At 36.0% G+C, this 26,576-nt stretch overlaps 1 long non-coding RNA gene across 1 annotated transcript; it reads right to left on the bottom strand.

Moving 5' to 3' along the window:
- Window positions 1–990: 990 nt before the first annotated feature.
- Window positions 991–8,747, bottom strand: LOC107845916. The gene is made up of 3 exons (XR_001667083.2): window positions 8,137–8,747; window positions 3,499–3,730; window positions 991–1,441 (listed from the first exon to the last, which is right to left on the bottom strand). It is a non-coding gene; the product is annotated as an uncharacterized LOC107845916 (long non-coding RNA).
- Between the last annotated feature and the right edge of the window lie 17,829 nt (window positions 8,748–26,576).

The raw sequence follows: 26,576 nt of genomic DNA, 5'->3' as shown, positions 1-26,576 counted from the left end.
GGGTGACTCGAACCTCCCATTCCTATATTTATTTAGGGGAATTGAATCTCCCGATCATATGAACACCCACACCGGCTAGGGCGGTTTCTAGTATTATTCCTTCGTACTCCACTTTCATAGCTAGGCTACGCATCCCACTTTAAAGCCCAATTAAAACATTAATTACACATACACAACCATCAATCCAATTACTTATCAAAGGCATTCCGTTGGTATCATCATACCAACCCTACTTGCAAGCGTACAATATGCCATAACCATTATTAATTGTTGTGTCCAAGAGCAAACGCAAGTGTAGATGGTATCACCAAGTAGTAAAGTGGCCCTTTAGAAGTCAAGCATCGATACCACAGGGACTTGTGTTGACAACTATCTTATTCTAGTTTACTATTAAGATAAAAGCAGTGGAATTTGAAAACTAAACTAAAGTAAACAATGTGGAAAATAAATGGCTTAGACAATCAATGAGAATAAAACTTGGGGTTAAAGCACTAAGAAAAATCATACTACGCTATTGAAATTCATTAGTTAAGTTACTTATCTGGGTTGTTGATTCACGGGGTTGATTTTATGATCATGGTCTCCCTACCTCCAACCACCTATCAAACTTAGACCCACAGCTATATCGTTGAGCGGGAAAGTGAAAACTAAGCTAAACGCATTTATATTTCATCCCATAGTGAACCAAGTAAAGCTTCTAGGTATATACGTATCCTAGACGCTAATTCAAATCCCTTATTTTATAAATGAATGTGAACCTTACTCTATTTACCCACACGTTATATGCTCATGTTCCCTCTCTCGGGCCCACAAAACGATAAGAGAAGTATTCTAAGGCTCTCTACACCCTAAAATAGTTAAAAAAAAAAGGATAAATAAATAACAAAATATGATAATATATCCAAACAAACTCAATTCAAAGCAATAGCAATCATGTTCTTAGCCTTAACCCCAAAAAGAGGGCTTTAGCCGCTAATGGACATAACCGTAAACACGGTGAATGAATACATGAAATAATCCATAAATAAACTAAAGTAGAAGAATAAAAACCCTATTTTAAATGTTTTATATCCCCTCTCCAAGTATCAAAGACGTCCAAGGTGTATAAAAACAAGTACAAGAGTCTTATTTATAGGACAAGGATTTTTGCCGTCGGTGGAACAAGGGTCACGTCACGGGGGTCATTTCACAGGGATAGGGGTTGAGCAGTGGGCTCATAGGTTGCACTATTTTTGGCCCCTTAGGAAGCTTTATATTCATTTAATTCGCTCCGCCACCCCTGCTAAGGTCCTACACGTGCTGGTGATGTCCAAAGTGTCCATTTTATGTCAAGTTGTGTCTTGTACTTCTGTTGATCCATTACCAGCATTGTGGTATTGTTTCCACTTGATTTCCAGATTGTATATCATTTATATATACTCATAATCAACTCAGCAAGCATCTATATCATCAAACACCACATATTAGCGCTCAAAACTACACAATATCAAGAACGGTGAACTAGAAGCTCGAGCTAAGACGAGGCTTGCCCGTGTTGATCTTTAACTTATTGTTTTGACTCTTGACTTGATTCAATTGACACTTGAACATTATAAACAAGTTGTTGCACACAAAGTTACACAATAATACCATTAGGAACTCATTAAAAATAATATAATAAATCGAGATCAACTAGACAAACACCTAGCTCAAGCTAGTAACACTAGTTTTCTCGTTTGAACTTGAAGTGACTCAATTGAGTGCAAACTTGTTTGAAAGGCACCTTAAACATTGTTTTCACATACTTAAAACACTTAGATGATTAATTATATCATTGCTAACATCTTAATCACATGAGAAGTCCTCCAAAAAAGGCTAAATAATCTAGGATAGCCACACTAAGGCGCATAAATCCACCTCAGATCTCCACCCAACACTTACAGCCTTGTTCGTCCTCGAGCGACTCTTTACCCTAAGCATCATATGCTGAAATGGCCCTACACTTCTACTACATGCAAGACACTAAATATAGTACTACAATGACTATACAGAATGAAAGTTTCTACACTAGGCATGTTTCATACACAATTGACAGTTCAAGAATACTACTTCAAAATAACCTAGTCTCAAGAATTGACCCACCTAGTTAGCAGACTCATGCACATTGTTCAATCAAAGACATCATATAATTCACCCAACATTCATCAAATATGTGCCCTCAAAATAAGAGAGTTACCCATAATCACTCACAATCATGCAATCCATAACTGAATGGATGCAAGAATCAAATTACGCTTACTCTCACAAAGAATTTACAAGTTACAAATGATGAACCATAGGCTTGCCTTAGTGTAGTACTCAACTAATATCAGAATGCTAAGCTTAGGATCAAATAGGTCTTTAATGGTTGTAATGTAAGTTAAGGGACGGATAGGAAATATTCTGGCTAGTAATATCGACTATCTTCCCTAAGCACTTTAATACATCACCATATACAATTAAAACCAATCTCTAACAACCAGCTTTCACCTGTACTACCTTCATACATCTTTTTTTTTACCCCATATCATTAAGCTCATTCACATTCAATATGGTGGGAATATTCTTTATTCACAACTTATTCAATTTCAACAAATTTGTTTTCTTTACATTACTCAACTCCCAACCACAAAACATAACATGTTTACACACTAATAACTATCACTTCGGAGCTTCAATTTCACCTTTCTCCTACGTGAATTTCCAACTCCTCACTCAATTAATTTTATCCTAAAGTGCTTAGGATCTTTTAGATCTAATTAAGGTCAATCAAAGAAGGGGATTAGGCTACACATGAGGCTGCCAAACAATAAGCTAAAGGCTCAATGGGGTTAACTAGGATAATGCACAAGGGTGGCTAAAAAGAAGGTATAAACCTGGCTATCAAAGAAATACCTATATTATCTCCTAAACTCACACTCTTTATTTTTCTTTACACACACACACCAGGCAAGTTCTAGACATCAAATGCAATAAGAAATATACTACAACCTCACATCACACATAGCACATGCTTATGTCAAGTAGGATCATCATAGTCTCTCAACCAAATAATAACATGAACTCCAATTACAACAACAAGTACAAAAGTCATAAACATGATCCTGGGAGTCTCAACAGTAGTAATTCACACAGTCAATATATTTTACCATCGAAACACACCTACAAGAATATCTCACTAATTCCTAACACAAAATTTTTTAAATTTACTCTAAAAATGGGAATTTCACCTCCCCACACTTAAAAATCTACTCTGTCCCCAAAGTATATTTTTAAAGGTAGAGATAGAAATACTCCCTGAGGCCTCTAGGCCTAGCTAGTAGCATATTTATACATCAAGACGGTCTGGGGACCCCACACTTAGTCTTTGCCATGTCCTTAGATTAGGTTTTCTAGTACTCAGACTTTCCATCAACCAGTGACTAAACAAAAACAAAAACTAGTGAAGTAAAAATTAGAAATACTAAAAATAAAACATACCTTAACTTGGTTTGCCTCCTAATCAGCGCCTGATTTAGTGTCGTGGCACGACCCACATTAATTTTTTCCTTTAACTGGAGGATTTAACTTTTACCCCCAATATTGCATCTATTTTTCTTCTTCGCTCATAAGGTGGTTGTAATGACCCGATTTTCTGGAATCAGAACATCACACGGTGCTCATGATCCCGAAGGACCACAAGATAACCTCTACTGATATCTGTACTTGCACACTGCATAATATAAATAATAAATGCAGAAACTAGTCATAAGGCTTAAAACATCTAAAAAATACTCAAAATCTAAATCTAAATACTGATACATCTTTCCGAAAAGCCTCTAAACTGTTAGAGCTGTGAAGTTGATGGGACATGTCCCCAACTAACTCCTTCTTAAGAAAATAAACAAAATCTGATACAATAATGATAAAAGGATCATCCTCGAATGAAGAGGACTTACTGCTACGTCTACTGCTACTGACTAGGACTAAACTACAATGGGTACTCTAGATCTCGTGCCTCTGAACCTATGGTGTAAAATAAAACACCATAGCGCAAATACGTCAGTACGGGACTGTACCAAATATACAGATGAGGTAAGGCTAAATGCAACGGCTCATGCATGAACAATTACTTAACTGAATAATCATGAGAGTACTGAATGAGAACACATATATGAATGCACAAACCATAATCACAATCATTACGACTCTGAATACTGAAAATCGGGTACTGCATTATTGATATCTGAACTGACTACTAATACTAAGATACTGAACAACTGAATCATCTGATACTGATAACTGAGTACTGAGGTGAGATCAGTCTTATCTAGCAAGTGATCTCGAAATCTGAGGATACTGAAGCTGATTAACTGAATATACTCACATCAATGACTAAATTCATAGCTTTCTACTCTCAACTGACTGCATCAGAGATCAAACCTCTCTAACGGATGATTTTGGAATCTACTATCAATGATAAGAAAAGATCATGTTCGAATCTGACAACAAAAATACTCAACTAAATCTGAGACTGAGATCAAGACTATCTGGCGGGTGATCTCTAGATCTTATAAAAATCTGAGACTGAGATCAAGCCTATCTGACGGGTGATCTATAGATCTGATAACAAGAATACTCAACTGAATCTGAGACTGAGATTAAGCCTATCTGATGGGTGATATCTAGAGCTGATACTGAATAACTTTAGATAGGACCAAGTCTATCTGACAGGTGGTCCATAAATCAATGGAACTATCTGAGTTCCTCACTGAGATAGATGACTGTATCTGACAGTCCTGATTTTTAAAGATTGATACTGAAACTGCAACTGTGGGAGTGCTCACTTAATTGACATGTCCCGAATCTCGAATAGTAGGGTCCAACTGTAACCCCAGCTGGAAAGGTGTCAATATCGTGCCATGAGTAAAGACATCTCTGGTCAAGATTATCTGATAGGTGACCCTCGCAGAAAGTCAAGCCTAAGGCAATATAATTGTCAAGCCTATTTGATGGGTGACCAGCCTTTTCTGACGGGTGACTCCTATGTCCTATGTTGGCTATGCAGTTTTGGAGTTTAGGGATTTCTCCTAACGACTCTACCTCTCTGACGGGGAGCCGCCATCCCTGCAGTCGCTTGGTGCTAGCTCCTACTCCCAACTGAAAGACTCTGAACTGATTCTCAATTGAACATACACTAAGTTGAATCTGATACTGATTATGTTTTTTGAATGATGTGCCTGAGTTAAGCTAAATTCACTTAGTTCCATTTTCGCGCCCCATTTCGGACTGGCCGAAACAGTCCGCAACATACGGTGGTCGTAGCGACGCTTACTGGTTTTGAAAAAAAATTATTTGTTTTGTTTTTGAGTTGCCACCTAACTTTTGAGAAAAATCAGGAAAACCATTTTTTGTAGTAGAAACTCTATTTTAGTCTGCGAAAACCAGTGAGATTCTAAGTAAGAGTTTTGGTTACTTATGGAGAAGGTTAATGCACCGCTCATAGCCTATCTGAAAATAGTCCTTAAACTTAGCTTTAGAAATATTTAGAGAATATTTTGCCTTAGTTATTTGTTAAAATTGATAAGAAAACCGTCATCATTTTTTTAAAAATAATAATAATAATTTTTTTTAAAAAAAAAGTAGTCAAGGCACATAAAGATGTAACACTATCACATACAAGGAAATAATATAGTTATAAATAAATGAATATTTTGAAAAATTATGAGAGAGAGTAGTAACTTCTGTTGTTATAATGTGTAAAGTAGCGAGTATAAGATCATATGACTTTGCAAAGTTAAATACGTGAATAAAATTCATTACAAGGTAAATAAAGTATATTTTTGAAGTGTGAAAAAATTTATTTAAAATAAATATAAATGCATGAGGATTTAGAAATGTATGAAAAGGTATGAAATTCTTTTTGCTTGTGCAACTCGAATAGATTTAAATTGAAATAAGGTAAACATAAATGAGATAGTAGCCTACATAGGTATAATAAAGTGAAAATAATCTAACAATAATAACAATGATAATAATAATGTAAGTGGTAGTATTATAGCAATAGCAATGATAATGATAGTAGTAAAATATACCTTGTATGTGGTAGTTTATAACATATATATATCTTGTGTTCAGAAAGCCTTTAAAATCTGAATATTTGAAATAGAGTTGAGAAGCAGATATGACCTGTAGTAGGTGCTTAAATTAGACAGAGTTGAATGAAAAAATCGATGTTGGTGGATTAATTACTTACAAACATGGCGGATGGAATAAATGAAACCTGTTTAATACTTATGTTGATTCATTTGGAAAACAATACTCTGGATAACGTGACAAAACCGTTAATTAATATTTTGCAAATCGAACATAATAACTAGTTGTTTTGTTCAATCAGAGATGTATTCCATTTTGTAATTATAAATAGCAGAGTTTGCCATTTATTATAAAGGTAGATTCGTAGGTGCAAAACTGTAAAAATAAGTGGTTGAACTATATACCGTTATTATATTTATGAATGACGAATAAATAAAAAATGACCGAATAAAATCAATTCTAGGTAGTTTAAAGTTCGAACAAAACTAAACAAAGTAAAGTGTTATCGGTTTCAATCAAAGCCATATAAAATAAATTATCAAAACGACACAAAGTTAATGAAACAAATGCGAATAAGAAAGTCATGAGAAAGGTAAAGGATGGAATACTATCAATTCCTATGGAAGCAAATCGGCTCCTAGCGATTTAGACCCCGAGCTCTTTGTGTGTTCCTATTAGCCGTTGACCCAATCTTTGGTTTAAGATGAGTTTTCATCGAAATTACAAGTCCCGAGTTTACATGTAACAAATAAGATGATAAGGATTAGGAATCTGAACGTCAAATAAATAAGCCGAGAAAGATGAAATAAGCAAACATTCAAACTTTCAAGATGTCTAAGATGCGACCAAACAAATGCATTTAGTAGATATTTAATTTAGCACTTTGACAATACACGAGAAAATTGATACTAATGAACCTTCACATTCACAGAGGTGGACACCTTGCTTGAAAAGAAAACACAGTAAATAAACCAAGACCGACAGAGAAAAAGTAGGAGCTCTAATTGTCGCCAAAGCATCTAAATTAACCATTCCCTTCATACGTTACTATTCGGGTAGCAATACAAAAAAAACGAAATACATGTAAGCTCAACACAGGGGAGATAAAATTCCGTTCTTTCGACAGTTTCAACACTAGGATTTGTAGGGCGACCAATATCTCAAATATATAGTGTCATTTTATTGCATACCGTAAACGAAATACAGTGCTAGTCTTTATACGATCGGATCTTGAACGAAACAGGGGGAAGGGATCCATTTTAGTTACTAACAATTATATTGACATTTTACTTACTATCATTAGAAGTATTACAAACCTTGAGATCCAAATTAAATCAGCCCCATGTCACAAAAACTACAACAAGAACAACAAAATGAAAGTCCCGTAGACACTACATATTTGAATATCAAATTAAACTCTATATAACAAGGTAACCAAAAATGAAGCCAAAGTCCTATGGCCAAACTTCCACAGAAAAGGAACAATAGCAACATCAAGATGGGTGAAAATTACTATTTAGTTATACTTGAAACCATATCAGGCTCACATCAAGACTAAGAACAAAAAAAAAAAAAACCAAGAATACCGCCACAGTCCACCAAAATCGAGACTTAGCTATTCATGAACTTGAATGGCAAAACAACCAGTAGTCCTAAAATACACATATGCACATATAAATAGACTGGTATATCCACATTCGGAACAACTTTACAAAGTCGGATTCTAATTTTATCCACAAGTTAATAGAGAGAAACAACAATGTAAACTTAACACAACCAAAATATTTTTATCATATGTTCGCATTAAGAACACCATACAACCACACATTTTACTCGATTCACCGAGAATGAAATATACAACATATCTTGAACACAAGACAACGATATGAAAGAAAAAGATCAAGATGAAGCCAAATTCGTGAATTCAGCCCGCAGACAACGAACAACACAACACAACCAAAACATTTTTTTTAAAAAAAAATCAAAGTAAACTTTCATCCACAAAGTTAAAGGAAAACAACAAGGACGGGAACAGATTCTCACCTTTTGTGGGACAGCAAGCCTGGGGTTTGGTGTCAAGATTCCGGCGAAGAACTCGAACTCCGATACTCGAAAAACCAACGAAATAGAATAGAGATTTTGTGACTTTTTTTGCGGATTTTAGTGTTCACCCTATTTTTTTGAACTCTTTTTTTTTTCTTTCTCTCCTTTTTTTTTCTTTCCCTCCAAAACTCTCCCCTAAAACATATAAAAATTTGGGTATTTATAGGAAAATCCGGATTTGAATCCAATATATCATGGAAACCAACGATTTGGATAAGAATGAGAAATTCAAATTCAAAAACTGAAAGGGACAAATCCCTTCTCAAATTTGTATGATTCTCAGGCTTTGCAGACTTGAAAATGATCTTTGTTGCACTGATTTGGGTCTATTTCATTGATAGTATTTGAATCACAAGTTGCGAGGATGAAAATAAGGGAATCTCGGCAGAAATGGCAACACACGGCTGCTATAAAATTTTAGGGTTTCTTGTTTGGGATAATGGATGAGAGAGGTGAAGAAGATGGGTCCTTTGGTTACGGTGTATTTTGGGAAAGTTGAAAGAGAAAGGTCCATGGGATTCTGAAAAGGAGAACATTTTCTCTATTTTTCCCTTTACTTGGGGGAAGAGAAATTGGTCCTTGTATGGGTTAAGTTGATTGAAGTATGATCGGACGGTTCAAATTTAAATTAAAAATAATATAATAAATTATATCTATATATAAAAAATTGAAAATTAAGGGACTCTTGGATTAGAAATAAATTGACGGACTAGATTAAATTGTATCTGTTGAGGTGGAATGGAAAAGTGAACATAGTAATTGTATTTCAGGCTAATTTTTGGGCCGTTGGTTGAAATAAAATAAGAGTTGGATTCAGGTGAAATAAAATTGGATTGTTACTAGCCCGGATACTCTTTTTCTACTGAAATTAATTTTAGTGATGCTTCCTGAGATCCTAAAAACTATGTATATACATATATATATACATATATGTGTAAAAACAAGAACATAATAAAATATATGTACATATTTTAAAATATATTTTATGTAATAAAATATACATATATATAGTCATAATATCGCCTTAAAAAAATAAAATTAGTAAGAAATTGAATGCGATTACCAAAAAATATTTTTTTTTATCTTAATGCTAAATTATTTAATTAGATTTAATTAAAACATTTTATAATATGATAGAAAAATAGACCTTCTTTTATTATCTAAAAATTTATGGAAATAGAGGTAAAAATACAAATATTATTTCTTATTTAGTTTTCAAAAATTATTTAGGACCAAGAAGCATCGGAAAAGTCATTAAAGGAAAGAGGGTGAACCAAAATTGGGTGTCAACACCATATCTGATGGACTACTACTGAATCTCGTTATCCGACTGAATGATACAGAGCTTTGAATAGAGTACTCGATTACTACAGAGATCAGAAATGAACACTTGAATACTACTAGATCTTAGCTGAGTACAGAACTGATGCTAGATTACTAGCGATATTAAGGTTATGGTGATTACAAAAAATACTGAGATTTCTTAAGTTTTGTATCTGTCTAAGAATACAGAGTTCTATAACTCACTAAGTTCTAAGAATCATGGCTCGACTGGGATTATTGTGAAAACTGACACGGGCTCTAGACAGCAGCTAAATTACCGGGTATAAATACCTCCAAGACTCGATAACATAAAAGTAAACCTAACCGTTCTTGAATAATCAACACCATGGAAATTCATTCACCATCACAATCACTAAAGCATCTCTTCAAGCATTTAGGAATCATAAACATGCTATTGGATGATACTCAATTCAACAAGGTCTTGCATCAAATACGTAGCATGTATTAAAGTCTTACCATGTATCGAAGAGCATAAAATTAGGGGATTTCATGCTATCCTGTCACAATTCATCCACTAAGGCTTTTCAATAAACACTTGGCATGCATGGGCTTGTACACAATTGGAGATTTCTAGTCAATATGCTATAATGGCTCTATTTCCTTCACATAAGCATTTTAGCAAACATAGGGGGAGCATGCTTCGCTTATTCAACAATTTCTTCACTTAATTGACACAAACACATCACTTAACAAGCAACTTGAAGAGGGTTTATCATAAATATCACATACTAGGGTCAAAGTTTGAAAACCTTGCAAACAAACATTAATCAAAACCCAATAATAGCATTAACATCAATCTTAACACACACGAATCATGAAAACCCATAAACATAAGATCTTTGAATTTTGAAAAGGGTTCTTGAGATTTGTGGATGAAAGAGACCCAAGAATCAACATCTACATACCTTCGGGAAACTCTTTATTGAAGGCTCTAGGAGAGATTCTTGATTTTTTAATTTCTTTTGATTTTTCTTAAAGAAGAAAGAATGGTTTTAATTTGTAGGAAACCCTTTTGATCTTGAAGATGAGAAATGAAGTTGTGATCCTTGATCGGATATAAATAAGGGCTGAAAAGAGTGGGAAAATACCCAAAAATCCCTTTAAAAATGTGTTAAAAATGCTGAACGGGGGCTGCAACGGTCGAAGGATCGGTCCGTCGCAAGACTGACGGTTCGTCGGATCGTCTGTTGCACGTCGGTCAGGAAAATGACACACTGCCTTGGTTGCAACGGTCGAAGCAATGGTCCATTATAAGACTGGCGATCCATTGGATTATCCATCATACGTTGACTAGGATGAGGCCACACTACCTCAGCGCGACGGTCCCAACGCTAGTCCGTCGCAGCTTCGATGGTCCATCGTCCTGGCCGTTGCACTTGGGATAGGAAAGAGAGTCACTACCTTGGTTGCGATGGTCTGGGCGACGATCCATCGCAAGCTCGACGGTCCGCCAACCAGGTCGTCGCACCTGGGCTGTTCCGACTGCTTTTAGTAAAACGACCATAACTTCCTCGTCCGATGCCGGATTTTGACAAAATTGGATATTGATGAAAAGATTACTCAATACTCTACCTGAAAAAAAAGTTGATATTAGAGAAATTTTACATGATTCAATATATTTCTCATTTGGAACAACACTTCTCAACTTTTTCAGACCGAATTTACGCTCCACTAAACACGCTCTAAGGGTCAAACTATGAGAGAATTTTGTGGGGTCTTACAATATCTCCCCTTGGAAACATTTGTCCTCAAATTTTGCTCGATAGTCTAAGAATACTGATCAACAGAATTACTCAATGAACAGGAGCATCTGAACACATGACTGTGCAACTGGAACCACTGATACTCTAAGTTCTCATACTGGACATGCATATTATATGCATGGAATACTCGACTGAAGCTACTCATAAGCTAAATTCTCATAATAGACATGCATATCTGATGCATGGATTCATAACTGGGCTGATATCATAAATGCATGGCTGAACACACTAAAAAGTTGAACTCTTTCTACTGAACGTGCATATCTAATGTATGAATGTCTAACTGAACTGACTCTTAAAAACATGACTGTCAATGCAATGATCATTGATGTTAACTTTATAGGGAGAGTCTAAACGTGCAACTGAATGAGTCTAAGGACATGAAAGCATCGCAATACCATGGGGTATCTCCCCCTATGTCCCTCTAAACACACTTCGCTGAAATACTAAGGGGGTACACGGGGTACCTACGAACTGGGTCACGATTGACCGACTTAGATCTGAACTCATGCATGACTCATGCTGAAATATAATCTCAAAATGGAAGAAAAGAATCTAGCAATGCATATCACAAAAATGAAGGACTCACAACATACCCAAATCTATATCAGGGAACCTTTCCTGATCATGGTGGGTTTGAAGCGCATAGAGACTGTTCTGATGCTGGCCACTATTGGCACCGAAAGGGGCACTCTGCTGAAAAAACTATCTACCCCTATGAGCTAGTGATCTACACTCTCGCATCCTGTGTCCTGGCTCACCACACCCAAAGCACACATCACTACCGGCTCTACACATACCTAGGTGGCTCTTGCCACACTCTTTACAAAGCAGATTGGTACGAATACCACTAGCACTACTCAGGGCTTTGGAACCTAGTGCCCCATCATAACTGACATCCCCAAACTTTGGTGTGGGTACAGTAGCTGAGGATAGAGCTAGGACTAAAAAATTCTGACTATGCTGAGAATGACTACCACCTTAGGACCCTGCCTGAGAGAAACCAGGACTATCTGTCCTAGCTCTCTTACTCTCTCTCTCTCTCTTTATTTACCTCAATCTAATGTGCATACATCATCAGTCTAGCAAGGTCCATATCTTAGTTAAGCATAGCAGTTCTACACTCCTTCGACACTAACCCAGACACACCAATCACAAACTTACTCATACTCGCTCTAGGATAAACTATCAAGTCTGGAGCATACTTAGCTAGCTGGTTAAACTTAAGAAAATACTCTTTCACTGTCATGGATCCTTTCCTTAGGTTCATGAATTCTTATACCTTAGCCTCTCTCATCTTTAGCGGGAAAAACTTATCTAAAAAGGCACCTTAAAACTCTTGCCAAGTCACGAGAGCTGCATCATCCCCCCACCCTTCTTCCACATCACTACCCAATCATGATAAATATCCTTCAACTAATAGAATGCTAAATCAATACTCTCCTCTTTAGAAAAATGTATAATTTGGGTAATCTTCCCCACTCCCTCTAGATAAAGCTGTGGGTCCTCACCTGCTACTGATCTAAAGAATTTTGGCGGGCTCATTCTCATGAAATCTCTAATTCTGGCTGCGGTTGAACCTCCATCTTGCTGAGGTGGGGCCACATCCTGACGGTCACCCTGAACATTAGTCACAGGTTAGGGTAGAGCCTGAAAATCAACTCAAACTCTACATATAAAATACCCTCATTCTCAGGATCTGCTAGCTAAGGGGGCTAGTTATCAGCCCTGCAGACATAATCTCTGTGAGGAGACATACTCTATAAATGGAAAAAGAGGTGTATTAGAATAAAGATCAACTTGAGCTCATGCTCACTCGCACGACATGAATACTGAAAGAAGGGAAACTACTCCTAAAAACATCTTATAGCCTCTTGTACATAAATATGGCATGAAACACATCTATGCACAAAACTCTACTAGATACAGCTTTTTAGACTCCCTAGGACACTATTGAACCATAGCCTTTGATACTAAGTTTGTAACGACCCAATTTTCTAGAACCGGAATGTCATACGGTGCTCATGATAACGAAGGACCACAAGCTAACCCTCTACTGGTATCTGTACCTAGACACTGCATAATATAGTTAATAAATGCGGAATCTGACCATAAGGTTCAAAACATCTAAAAATACTCAAAATTTAAAACTGAATAATGATACATCTATCTAAAAAGCCTCTAAACTGTCTGAACTGTGGAGTTGATGGGACATGTCCCAAACTAACTCCTTTTACTAAAAATAAACTAAATCTGATACAATCATGATAAAAATATCATCCTCAAATGAAGAGAACTAACTACTGCGTCTACTGCTACTAACTGGGACTGAACTGCTAAAGGTACTCTGGATCTCGTGCTTCTAAACCTATGGTGTCAAATAAAACACAATAGCACAAATACATCAGTACGGGAATGTAGTGAGTATGCAGATGAGGTAAGGCTAAATATAAGGGATCAAGCATGAACAATTACTTAATTGAATAATCATGAGAGTATTGAATGAGAACACATGCATGAATGCAAAAACCATAATCACAATCATCACGTCTCTAAATACTGAAACTCGAGCACTGTATTACTGACATCTGAACTCACTACTAATACTGATATATTGAATAACTGAATCATCTAATACTTATAACTGATTACTGAGGTGAGATCAGTCTTATCTAGCGAGAGATCTCAGAATCTGAGGATACTGAAGCTGGTTAACTGAATATACTCACATCAATGACTAAATTCAAAGCTTTCTACTCTCGACTGACTACATCAAAGATCAAACCTCTCTGATGGATGATTCCAAAATCTACTATCAATGATAAGAAAAGATCATGTCCGAATCTGACAACAAGAATACTCAACTAAATCTAAGACTAAGATCAAGCCTATCTAACGAGTTATCTTTAGATCTGATAACAATCTGAGACTGAGATCAAGCCTATCTGATGGGTGATCTATAGATCTGATAACAATAATACTCAACTGAATCTGAGACTGAGATCAAGCCTATCTGATGGGTGATCTCTAGAGCTGATACTGAATAAATTTATATGGGACCAAGCCTATCTGATGGGTGGTCCACAAATCAATGGAACTATCTGAGTTCCTCACTGAGATATATAATTATATCTGAAAGTCCTAATTTCTAAAGATTGATACTGAAACTACAACTGTGGGAGCGCTTACTTAACCGACATGCCCCAAATCTCAACTAGTAGGGTCTAACCTATAACTCCAATTAAAAGGGTGTCAATACTGTGCCACAGTTAAATACCTCTATGGTCAAGCCTATCTGATGGGTGAACCTCGTAGGAAGTCAAGCCTAAGGCCATTTAATAGTCAAGCCTATCTGACGGGTGACCAGCCTTTTCTGACAGGTGATTCCTGCATCCTGCGCTAGCTACGCAATTCTGGAGTTCAGGGATTGCTCCTAAAGAATCTACCTCTCTGATGGGGAGCCACCATTCCTGCACTCGCTCGGTTCTAGCTCCTACTCCCAACTAAAAAACTCTGAACTAATTCTCAACTAAACATACACTAAGCTTAATCTGATACAGATCATGTTTCTCGAATGATCTGATTGAGTTAAACTGAATTCACTTAGTTCCATATTTGACAGAATACTATTGAATCTTGTTATCTGACTGAATGATACAGAGCTTTGAATAGAGTACTCGATTACTACAAAGGTTAGAACTAAATACTTGAATACTACTAGATCTGAGCTGAGTACAAAAGTGAGACTAGATTACTATCGATACTGAGATAACAACGATTACAGAGAATACTGAGATTTCTTAAGTTCTGTATCTATCTGAGAATACAGATTTCTATAACTTGCTGAGTTCTGAGAATCACGGCTCGATTGGGATTATCATGAAAACTACACGGTCTCTAGACAACAACTAAATTATCGGGTATAAATACCCCCAGGACTCAATAACATAAAAGTAAACCTAACCATTCTTGAATAATCAAGACCATGGACATTCATTCACCATCATATTCACTAAAGCGTCTCTTCAAGCATTTAGGAATCATAAACATGTGATAGTATAGGGAGACATGCTATTTGACCATACTCCATTTAAGAAGGTCTTGCGTCAAACACTTAGCATGTATTAAAGTCTTAGCATGTATCGAAGAGCACAAAATTCGGGAATTTTATGCTATCGTGTCACAATTCATTCTCTAAGGCTTTTCAACAAACACTTGTCATGCATAGGCTTGTACACAATTGTGGATTTCTAGTCAACATGCTATAATGGCTCTAATTCCTTCACATAAGCATTTTATCAAACATATGGGGAGCATGCTTCTCTTATTCAATAATTTCTTTACTTAATTAACACGAACACATCACTTAACAAGCAACTTGAAGAGGGTTTATCATGAATACCACATACTTGGTTCAAAGCTTGAAAACCTTGCAAACAAACATGAATCAAAACTTAATAATAGCATGAACATCAATTTCAACACACATGAATTATGAAAACCCATAACATAAGATCTTTGAATTTTCAAAAGGGTTTTTGAGGTTCTTGGATGAAAGGGACCAAAGAATCAACATCTACATACCTTAGGGAAACTCTTTCTTGAAGGCTCTTACAGAGATTCTGGATTCCTTGATTTTTCTTATAGAAGAAAGAAGGGTTTTGATTTGTAGGAAACCCTAATTTTTTATGTTGAAGATGAGAAATAAAGTTGTGAGCCTTGATCAGATATAAATAAGGGATGAAAAGAGTGGGAAAATCCACAAAAAAACCTTTTAAAAATGACGTAAAAATGTTGAACGGGGGCCACGACGGTCGAAGTGACGGTCCATCGCACGACTGATGGTCTGTTGGATCGTCCGTTTTACGTCTGTTAGAAAAAGGATAAACTGTCTTGGTTACGACAATCGAAGTGATAGTCCGTCACAAGATTGACAGTCCACCAAATCATCCATCACACATTGACTAGATGAGGCCACACTACCTCACCGCGATGGTCCCAGTAACGGTCCATCACAGCCTCGACGGTTTGTTATCCTGGCCGTTGCACTTGTCCTAGGAAAGGGAGTCACTAACTTAGTTACGACGATTTGGGCGACGTTCCATCGTAAGCTCGATGGTCTACCAAGCCGGCTGTCGTACCTGGGCGGTTCCAACTGCTTTCAATAAAACGGCCATAACTTCCTCGTTTGATGTCGGATTTTGGCAAAATTGGTATAGATGGAAAGCTTATTCAATGCTATACATGACAAAAACTCGTTATTAGGGAAATTATACATAGTTCAAAATATTTCTCACTTGGGAAGACACTTCTTAACCTTTTCAGAACGGATTTACACTCCACCTAAACACGCTCTAAGGCTCAGACTATGAGAGAATTTTGTGGGGTCTTACAAGTATGTAGATGAAGAAATCGAGTAATGGATGGTGTATGGTAAACCACTCGACCTTGACATGAGGTATGTTTTTGTGGTTCTTATCTTATGCAAAATTAAGAACATAGAATTTTTGTTTCTCATCTTCACACTCTCCCACTACTTCTGGTAATTTCACAGACAAGACATTATCTAAACATAATGTAGAAAAATGCTTTGAATAAGGCCAAACCAATCGTACTTCAAAATTTACACTATCCATAAAACCCTCACTTTTATTTACCTTCTCGATTTTAGCCTCAAAAGAAAGATGACAGTAGAATGGCTGAAATTCTTGTGTCTGTTCCACAAATTGGCTAGTATCCTCCTCATATTTTTCTTTTCTTAGAATTTATGGACAAGGTGGTGTTGGTATTTCCTTAACCTATTCAACAAATTTCATTTTCGAGTACTCAGACTTCCTCAAATTATCAACAATTTTGTCTACAGCGGGTTAGGGAGTCGACTCTGCATCTATCTCTTTTGTTGTCTTTTGAGCATTGCCCACAAACATGACTGAATCAGGATTAGCACCACACATACCTATAGAGTGATACATATTGGCACAAACCACGCACCAACTTGTGGTCTGCTCAACGGTTCAGACACAAGAAGGTCCCTTCCAAGCGCTTCTATCAAAATTTAGACAAAAAGCCTCTTAGAGGGGTCCTCCACAAAAATAACAGGAATCATCATCCTTCAAAAACCATCTATCCCAGGATTTCATGGCAAGAAGTATGATAAAAAAAGTAAAATCAAATAAAAAGAAAAAACTACTAAACTATGTACAACTCAATATAGCTAAACTAAAAATAAGATAGTTGCCTAATTACAAGTCCCCGACAACGCGCCAAAAACTTTTTGTGACCAAGCACACACACACGTGTACATGGTCTCGCCAAGTAGTAAATTGGCCCTTTGGAAGCCTAGTATAGATCCCACGAGGACTTGTGTTGACAACTATCCTATTCTAGTTCACTATTGAGATTAAAACGGTGGAATTTGAAAACTAAAGTAAAGTAAACAATTTGGAATATAAATGGCTTGGACAACCAACGAGAATGAAATCTGGGGTTAAAGCACTAAGAAAAATCATACTATACTATTAAACTTCATTAATTAAATTATTTATCTTAGTTGTTGATTCACGGGATTGATTTTATGATCTTGGCACCCAACCTCTAACCACATATCTAACTTAGACCCACAACTAGATCATTGACCAGGGATGTGAGAACTAAGCTAAACGTATTTATATTTCATCCTGTAGTGAAAAAAGTAAGGCTTTTAGGTCTATCCTTATCCTAAACACTAATTTAAATCCCTTATTTTATAAGAGAATGAGAACCCTACTCTATTTACCCCCATATTTTATCCTCTTGTTCCCCCTCTAGGGCTCATAAGATGACAAGAGATGTATTCTAAGGTTAGATACTCCTTAAAATAGTTAAAATAAGTATAAATAAGAAGCCAAATATGATATGAAATACAAAAAACTCAATTCAAAGCAATACTAATCATGTTCTTGGCCTTAAACCCGGAAAGGGAGCTTTAGACACTAATGGACATAACTGTAAACACGATAAATGAATACATGAAATAATCCATAAATAAACTAAAGTAGAAGAAGAAAACCCCTAATTGATGTGTTTTCCATCACCTCTCCAAGTCTCAAATTCGTCCAAGGTGTATAATAACAAGTAAAATAGTCCTATTTATAGAAAATGGATTTTTGCCGTCGGTGGAACAAGGGCGGCGTTGTGGGGGTCATTTCACCGGGATGGGGGTCATTTCGCGGGCTCATAGCAAGGGAACACTGTTTTTGGGCCCCTTAGAAATATTTATATTCATGGAACATACCCCGCTACCCCTTATAAGGTCCTACACGCACTGGTTACATTCAACGTGTCCATTTTATGTCAAGTTGTGTCTTGTGCTTCCGTTGATCCATTACCAATTTTTTGGTATTGTTTACACTTGATTTACAGCTTGTATATCATTCATATATAATAATAATAAACAAAAAAAGAATCCTAAATCATCAAACAACACGTATTAAAGCTCAAAACAATACAATATCAAAAACGGTGAACTAGAAACTCTAGCTAAGACAAGCCTTTCCCACGTTGATCTTTAACTTATTGTTTTGACTCTTGATTTGATTTAATTGACCCTTGACCATTATAAAAAATTTCCACATATAATTACACAACAATAACATTAGTAACTTATTAAACACCATAGAATCCATCGAGATCAAGTAGACAAACACCTAGCTTAAGCTAGTAATACTAGTTTTCTCATTTGATCTCCACGTGACTCGGTTAAGTACAACCTTGTTTGAAAGACAACTTAAACATTGTATTCACATGCATAAAAACTTAGATTATTAATTATATCATTGTTAACAACTTAAGAAAATGATAAGTCCTCAAAACAAGGCTAAATAAGCTAGTATAACCACACTAAGGCACAAAATCCACCTTAGATCATTAATCAACTTGGGACTTGAACCTATTTCTAAAAAAGACTTTAATTCAATTCAATATTTAGGGACATAAACTCATTTAGTATTTCAAATCAATTTATTTCTAACAAGTCCTTCATAAAAACATTTACAGAACACTAACATTCTTAGTCCAATACCTTAGTTCATAACACAATTCGACATATGACAAGATCATTCTCATTGACAATTTCACAAATAGGTTGAGAAAATACCATTATCAAAACCAAAAACTATCAAATTTAGGGTTAAACATGACCCTTTATTTAAACCATAATTCCCATGCCCCCATATATGCAAAACCATTATGAAAACATGAATAATCATAAATTAAATAATAAGAAATAAAACCCAACAATATTCATTCAAACCCTCGACCTTGGTTTTCAAAACCACCATTAATGACTCGTGAACAATGTTTTAAGCTTTTAGTGAACTAACAATAAGAGAAGACTCATATGCCTAAGTTAAAAAGATTCACAAAGAGAATTTGATCCTTAAGCTCTTACATGACCACTTTAAAGAAACCCTAGCCCAATCTTTTAGAGGTTTTAGAGAGAGTTTGCTCTTGTAAAGAGTATAATAAATCACCAAAAGGCATTATAAGACATGGGTCTTAAGAGATTGGGTTGGAAAATTTCCATATTACCCCAACTTAGGTTTGTAGAAAACCCATATTAGGTTACGAGTAAGACCTTTGACTCATCACAATAGCTTATGACTCGTACCCTTGAGTCATCACCAAAACAGAGAATTGGACACAACACAATGTCCAACTTACGACTTCCTAGTCCCACTTGTCACTAGACCATACGACTTATATGGTATAAGTCATGACAATCACAAAACACAAAGGAATTAGACACTGGACAATATATGACTGGATCCGAACCACTTATCACATGATCATATGACTCATAAGGAGTCACTCAAAACAATGGCAGAACTTGGATAATGACACACTGGTTAACTTACAAATAGAGTCACCTGACCTCTAACCATGCCATATGACTCATACTGTGAGCCGTAATAAAACAAGAGAGCCTAAAGCTTGAGAAATTTGTAAAAAGCCAAAGTCTGGGATGTTTCAGTCTCCCCTCTTAGGATCATTCATTCTCGAATGATGGGTCAAGGCAACATAAGCATGATTAAACACCAAACATCTATACTCTTACCTTTAATTAAGTTTGAAAATAAAGATGCTATAAAAATAAATCTTTCTGTTAACAAGGACAAAAGAACAAAGACGTTAGGAATACACACATACCTCATGTTTGAATTTTTGGAATAGAGAATAGAAATAAATACTTGGACTTCATGTCCTCCTCGACTTACCAAGTAGCTTCCTCAAACTTTTGGTTCTACCATAGAACCTTCACCGAAGACACGTCTTTCATTCAAAATCGATGAGCTTGTTAATCTAAGATCCTCACTGGGATCTCCTCATAGGATAGAGAATCTGAAATACCAATGTTTTCCAAGAGAACAACCAACGAAGGATCACCCATGCATTTTTACTACATGGACCCAAGGAATACCGGATGAATGGAACTCATGCTAGAAGGCAATTCCAATTTATATGTAATATTACCTACCCATCTCAAAACCACATATGGTCCTATATACCAAGGATTTAGATTTCCCTTCTTCCAAAACCACGTTACTCCCTTCATAGGGGACACCTTTAAGAACACCCAATCTCCAACCTGTAATTCAAGTCCCTTTGCCTTACATCTACATAAGACTTTTGGTGACTTTGGATGGTCTTATGCCTATCCCCAATCACCTTCACCTTCTCCAGTGTTTGGTGAACCAAATTTGGTTCAAACATCTCCACTTCACCACCCTCGAACCACCCAATAAGAGATCTACACCTCCTACTATATAATGCCTTAAATTGAGCCATACCAATGCTAGAATGGTAACTATTATTATAGGCAAATAGAGTGAGAGACAAATAGTCAAACTAACTACCACCAAAGTCAATTACATAGGCTTAAAACATATCTTCCAGAGTTTGAATAGTTCTTTCTGCTTGCCCTTCCAATTGCGGGTGGAAAGTAGTAATAAAACTCACCTTAATCCCCAGACCACATTGAAAAGAGTGCTAGAAATATAATGAGAATTAAGTTCCACAATCCAAAATTATCGAGACAGGCACACTATGTAACTTTACAACCTTTTAAAGGAACAACTTCACATACTCCTCTACAGAAAAATTTGTCCTCATTGGAAAGAAGTGAGCTGACTTAGTCATCCGATCCACGATGACCAAAATAGAGTCATACTAATTTTGTTACTGTAGAAAGCCTATAATGAAATCCATATTAATTACCTCTTATTTCCATACTGGTAGTTAGATCTCTTGGATTAGCCCAGTGGGCCTTATATGCTCCACCTTCACTTGCTAACATACCATACACATAGCCATAAAGTTTCTACATCTTGCTTCATATTATTCCACCAATACAGATCCTTGATATCATGATACATTTTTATTGAGTCGGTATGAACCGTATACCACGATTCATGGGTCTCGGCCAAAATCATGCCTCATAGCCTATAGACATCAAGAACACATAACCTCCCTTGGTACCTCAAGATACCATCACCATTGATTTTGAAGGCCATCACCCACTGATTACCTACATCATTCTTGATTTTTAACAAGAGGGTCTAATACTTATTTTTCCTTTATTTCCAAACCAAGAGATGATTGCACCACCAATTACACAAACATACTATTATCCTCAGATTCCAAGATATGAACTTCATGGTTAGCAAGATGGTGAATATCCTTCACTAATTCTCTCTTATCCTTATCCATACAAGCTAGAATCCCCATAGATAACCTGTTAAGAGCATCAATAACTATGTTAGCTTTACCTGAATGGTAGTAGAGACTCATGTCATAGTCCTTTAATAACTCAAGACATATTCTCTGCTTGAGATTCAATTTCTTCTGGCTAAACACATATTACAGGATCTTATAATCTAGAAAAGATATCAACTGGACCCTATATAGATAATGACACTAAATTTTAAATGCAAACACTACAACCAATAGCTCCAAGTCATGAATCAAATAATTATTATCATAGACCTTCAACTATCTAGAGATATAAGCAACCACCTTGCCATCCAATAGCTCCAATTCATAAGTCAGATAATTTTTCTCATGAACCTTCAGCGTTCTAGAGTCATAATAAACCATCTTTTAGATAATGTATCAACACACCCCGCAAACCAACCTAAGACACATCACAATATACAAAAAAACCCTCAGTGCCTTCAGGAAGGGTCAAAATCGGAGCTGAAGTCAACTTATTCTTTAAATTCTTAAAACTACCCTCGCAAGAATTAAACTATAAGATATTCACGTTTTTTTGAGTCAAATTGGTCAATGAAGAAGCAATAGAAGAAAAAATTTCTACGAACCTCCTATAATAACTTGCTAAACCCAAGAAGCTCCAATTATCGGTTAGAGTCATGGGTCTAGGCCTCTTCTTAACCACAATAACTTTTTAAGGATCCACTATGTTCCCTTCATTAGATATAATATGATACAAAAATGTAACAATGTTCAACGAGTATTGTGGATCTTTTAAGGTTTGCAGAAGTAATCGACATGATAATCCTTACTCTTAGATTATACCAAAATATCATCAATGAATATAATCATAAAAAAATCCATAAACTAATGGAAAACCCTATTCATCAAGTCCATAAATATCATTGGGGAATTAGGTAAGCCAAATGACATAACCAAGAGATCAAAATGTCCATATTGGGTGCATAAAGTTCTCTTAGAGATATCTACCTCCCTAATCTTTAATTGGTGATACCCAAAATAAATATCAACCTTAGAGAAGAATTTGGCACCCTGAAGATGATCAATGAGATCTTTAATTCTCAAAAGTGGGTACTTATTCTTTATCTTTACCTTGTTCAATTGTCGATAATCAATACACATTTAAAAGAAACCATCCTTCTTATGTATTTACAAGATAGGTACTCCTTATGACAACACACTAGGATGGATGAAACCTTAGTCTAATTGATCACTCAACTTGGTAGAAGCTATTTTATATGAGGGAATAAAGATAAGATGAGTGTCGGAAAAAGATCAATACCAAAATCAATCTCCCTATCTGGAGGGACACCAGAAAGATCATCAGGGAAGATAAAATGCCCCAGACTTTGTCCTCTGAAATTTCCTGAGCTTTAGGCTCTCTACCCTTTTATTGACTCATAACACGAGTCATATGGTGTGGTAATGGGTCTAGGGGCCTAAGTCATAATCAAACTAGTATGTTATTGGTCAAGTTTTATCCTAGTTATAAGAGAATCCTCACAATTTGTATGATCATATAATGAGTGGTTAGGTCTAGTTATATATTGTCTAGTGTACAAGCCCTTAGAGTTCTGTGTTAGTCACGACTAGACCATACGAGTCGTATGGTCTAGTGATGAATGGGACTAGGAAGTCATAATTTGGACAGTGTGTGGTGTCTAATATTTGGTCTTTATGATGACTCAATGGTACAGGTCGTAAGATGTGGTGACTACTTAATGACTTGACTCGTAGATACCTGTAGACTTTTTACAACTTTTAAGCTAAGGGTACTCTAGGAATTTCTCACCCCAAGACCTTAAGAACCCACATCTTATAACACTTTTTGGTCATCTATACACGCTTTACAAGATCAAACACCCTCTAAAACTTCTCAATAAAGATTGGGCTAAGGTTTCTTCAAAGTGGTCATCTAAGGGATTAAAGATCAAATTCTCTTTGTGAATCTTTGTAACTCAAGAATGTGACTCTTCCCTCATTGTTTGTTCACTAAAATCATATGTTTAGAGCCATGATCATGAGCCATTAATGGTGGTTTTGAGAACCATGGTTGAGGGTTTGTATGTAAAATATTGAGTATTGTTTTCTCATGGTTTAAATTATGATTACATATGTTTTGACAATGGTTTTTCATATATGTGTACACGGGAATTATTGTTTAAAAAATGGGTCATGTTTAATCATATTTGTGAAATTGAGAATGAGAATGATCTTGTTATATGATTGAATTGTGTTTTGATCTAAGGCATTGGCTTAAGAAGGTTAATGGTTTGTAAATAGTTTATGAAGTCCTTGTTGTCCATAAATTGATTTGAAACACTAAATGGTTTAGCATCCCTAAAGGATGAATTGAATTAATGTATTTATTTAGATAATGGGTCCGAGTCCCAAGTTTATTAGTAATGGTTATGGCTTGTTGAACGCTTGCAAGTGGGGTTGTTATGACGATACCAATGACATGCCTTTGGTAAGTAATTAGATTAATAGTTGTGTATGTAAAATGAATATTTTAATTGGACTATAAAGTAGGATGTGTATCTGGGCCATGAAAGTGGAGTCTAAAAAACAAACACTAGAAACTGTGCTAGTCGGTGCGGGTATCTATATGAATAGGAGGTTCGAGTCCCCTGAATGAATATATGAATGAAATTTTTGAGTCCCTTATATTGTATACATTTGTGCTTAAGTCACCTTAATTATGACAGGAGCTTCGAGTCCCTCATAAAGCATATATAAAAATGGATATTCTCTGGTTCGTGCAACTACATGTATTGGGGTTCATCTAGCTAGGGGAGAGTTGGAACCATATAACCCATGGGTGCCTTTTTTTATGATTGTTAAGCTATACAACCCATGTTAAGGTTTTTAAAATTCATGCTAAGCCTTGTTCCCTACCTCGACATGTCATATTATATATATATGTTTATTTATTTCATATGATATTATGCTTTGGATATTGCACTGGTTTTAAACTGTTATCATGGAATTATTTTATTCCTCTATCCCTGAGTCACATGTTACGCTCTAATCGCTAACCGTCTATGGGCGTTGTATCCCACGCAATGCAAGTACCAAAACTTCTTTTATTTTTCTTGTATAGTGATTAGAAGCTTGAGTTAGTTTGCGAATTGATATTAAAATGGTGAGATTCCATACTTTAGAAGGCTTCATTTCATGTTCCTTATCTCAATGTCTTAAACCTTGTTTAGACTTTGTTTTAGTTACTGTCGAGGCCATGTCCTAATATTTGATTGATTTTGGATTTTATAGAGGCTTTATTTGATTACTGTGGACTTGGTTTGTTTGGTAGATTATTTTGGTGACGGACGGTTATCCGGTTACCGGTGGTTGGTATAGACATATTATGAATTGTTATTAGATTTATTATATGCTATCTTGTAATATGCTCGAAAATTATTCGACAATGGAGGTTGTTGTATTGGTTGGGTTAGGCAAGGGGGTGATTTTGGTCCACATGGGACTTGAGATACCTATCACGGCCATACCCTAGTTGGATCCATGACAAAGTTTTTATTAGAGCCCGAGGTTCATGGTCAATTGGGTGTCCATAATGATATGTCAAGTAGAGCCTCTTTTATGGGTGTATAGCATGCTAAACTTATAAGAGAAAGGATATGAGACATTTAGGAATGTTTTTCTTTCTTTTTGTTTGGCTTCGAGCTATAGAGTCTAAAGTGTTGGATTCCTCTAATTCTCATTTACTCATTTTTTCAGATCATGCCTCCCAAATAATTTGAATTTCATTAGGACTTATTTGTTCCTTAGGGACACTATTGATAGGACATGCCCAGCTTATGGGATTCAGAACTGGTCTAGGGGTCCAGTTCTTAATGGCTCTTCTAGAGTTCCATCGATTCCCTCTAGCCCTCCTCAATCGCCTCATGACCATATAATGAACACTGAGGTTCATTAGTTATTCATATGTTGGATCATTTGGTAGCTTCTCAATTCGATCATAGAACTCCATCTTTTGAGGATACAAGGGTCGGATAATTCATTAGGTTGAATCCTCTAACTTTTATTCGTGTTAAAGTTGAGGAGGATCCTCAAGCTTTTATTGATAAGATGGAGAAAATCTTCTGGATTATGCGTGCTTCATTCGTTGAAAGTGTAGAGTTTGTTGCCTACTAATTGAATAATGTAGCGTACCAGTGATAGAAAGAGTGGGTATATTTTAGGAGAGTTGATGCTAACTTTGGACTATGGGATGAATTTTCTACTGCCTTTTTAGACTTTTTCTTTTCTTAGGAGATTAGGGAATCAAAAGGGGAAAAGTTTATTAATTTAAAGTAAGGTAGGATGATAGTCAAGGAGTATGCCTTGAAATTCCATTTGTTGTTCAGTTATGCTCTTGAGTTGGTGTCTACCATGAGAGCTAGAATGCGTAAGTTTGCTTTTTGGTTCTCCCATAAATTGATTTTGAAGAGTAGAGCTACCTTATTGAATAGGGATATAAATATTTCTCAACTTATGGTGTAT

This window comes from Capsicum annuum, chromosome 10 (genome assembly GCF_002878395.1).
Source record: "Capsicum annuum cultivar UCD-10X-F1 chromosome 10, UCD10Xv1.1, whole genome shotgun sequence".
Taxonomy (NCBI): Eukaryota; Viridiplantae; Streptophyta; class Magnoliopsida; order Solanales; family Solanaceae; genus Capsicum; species Capsicum annuum.
Note: the sequence above shows the minus strand (reverse complement) of the source record. Positions and strands in the feature narration are given on the sequence as shown.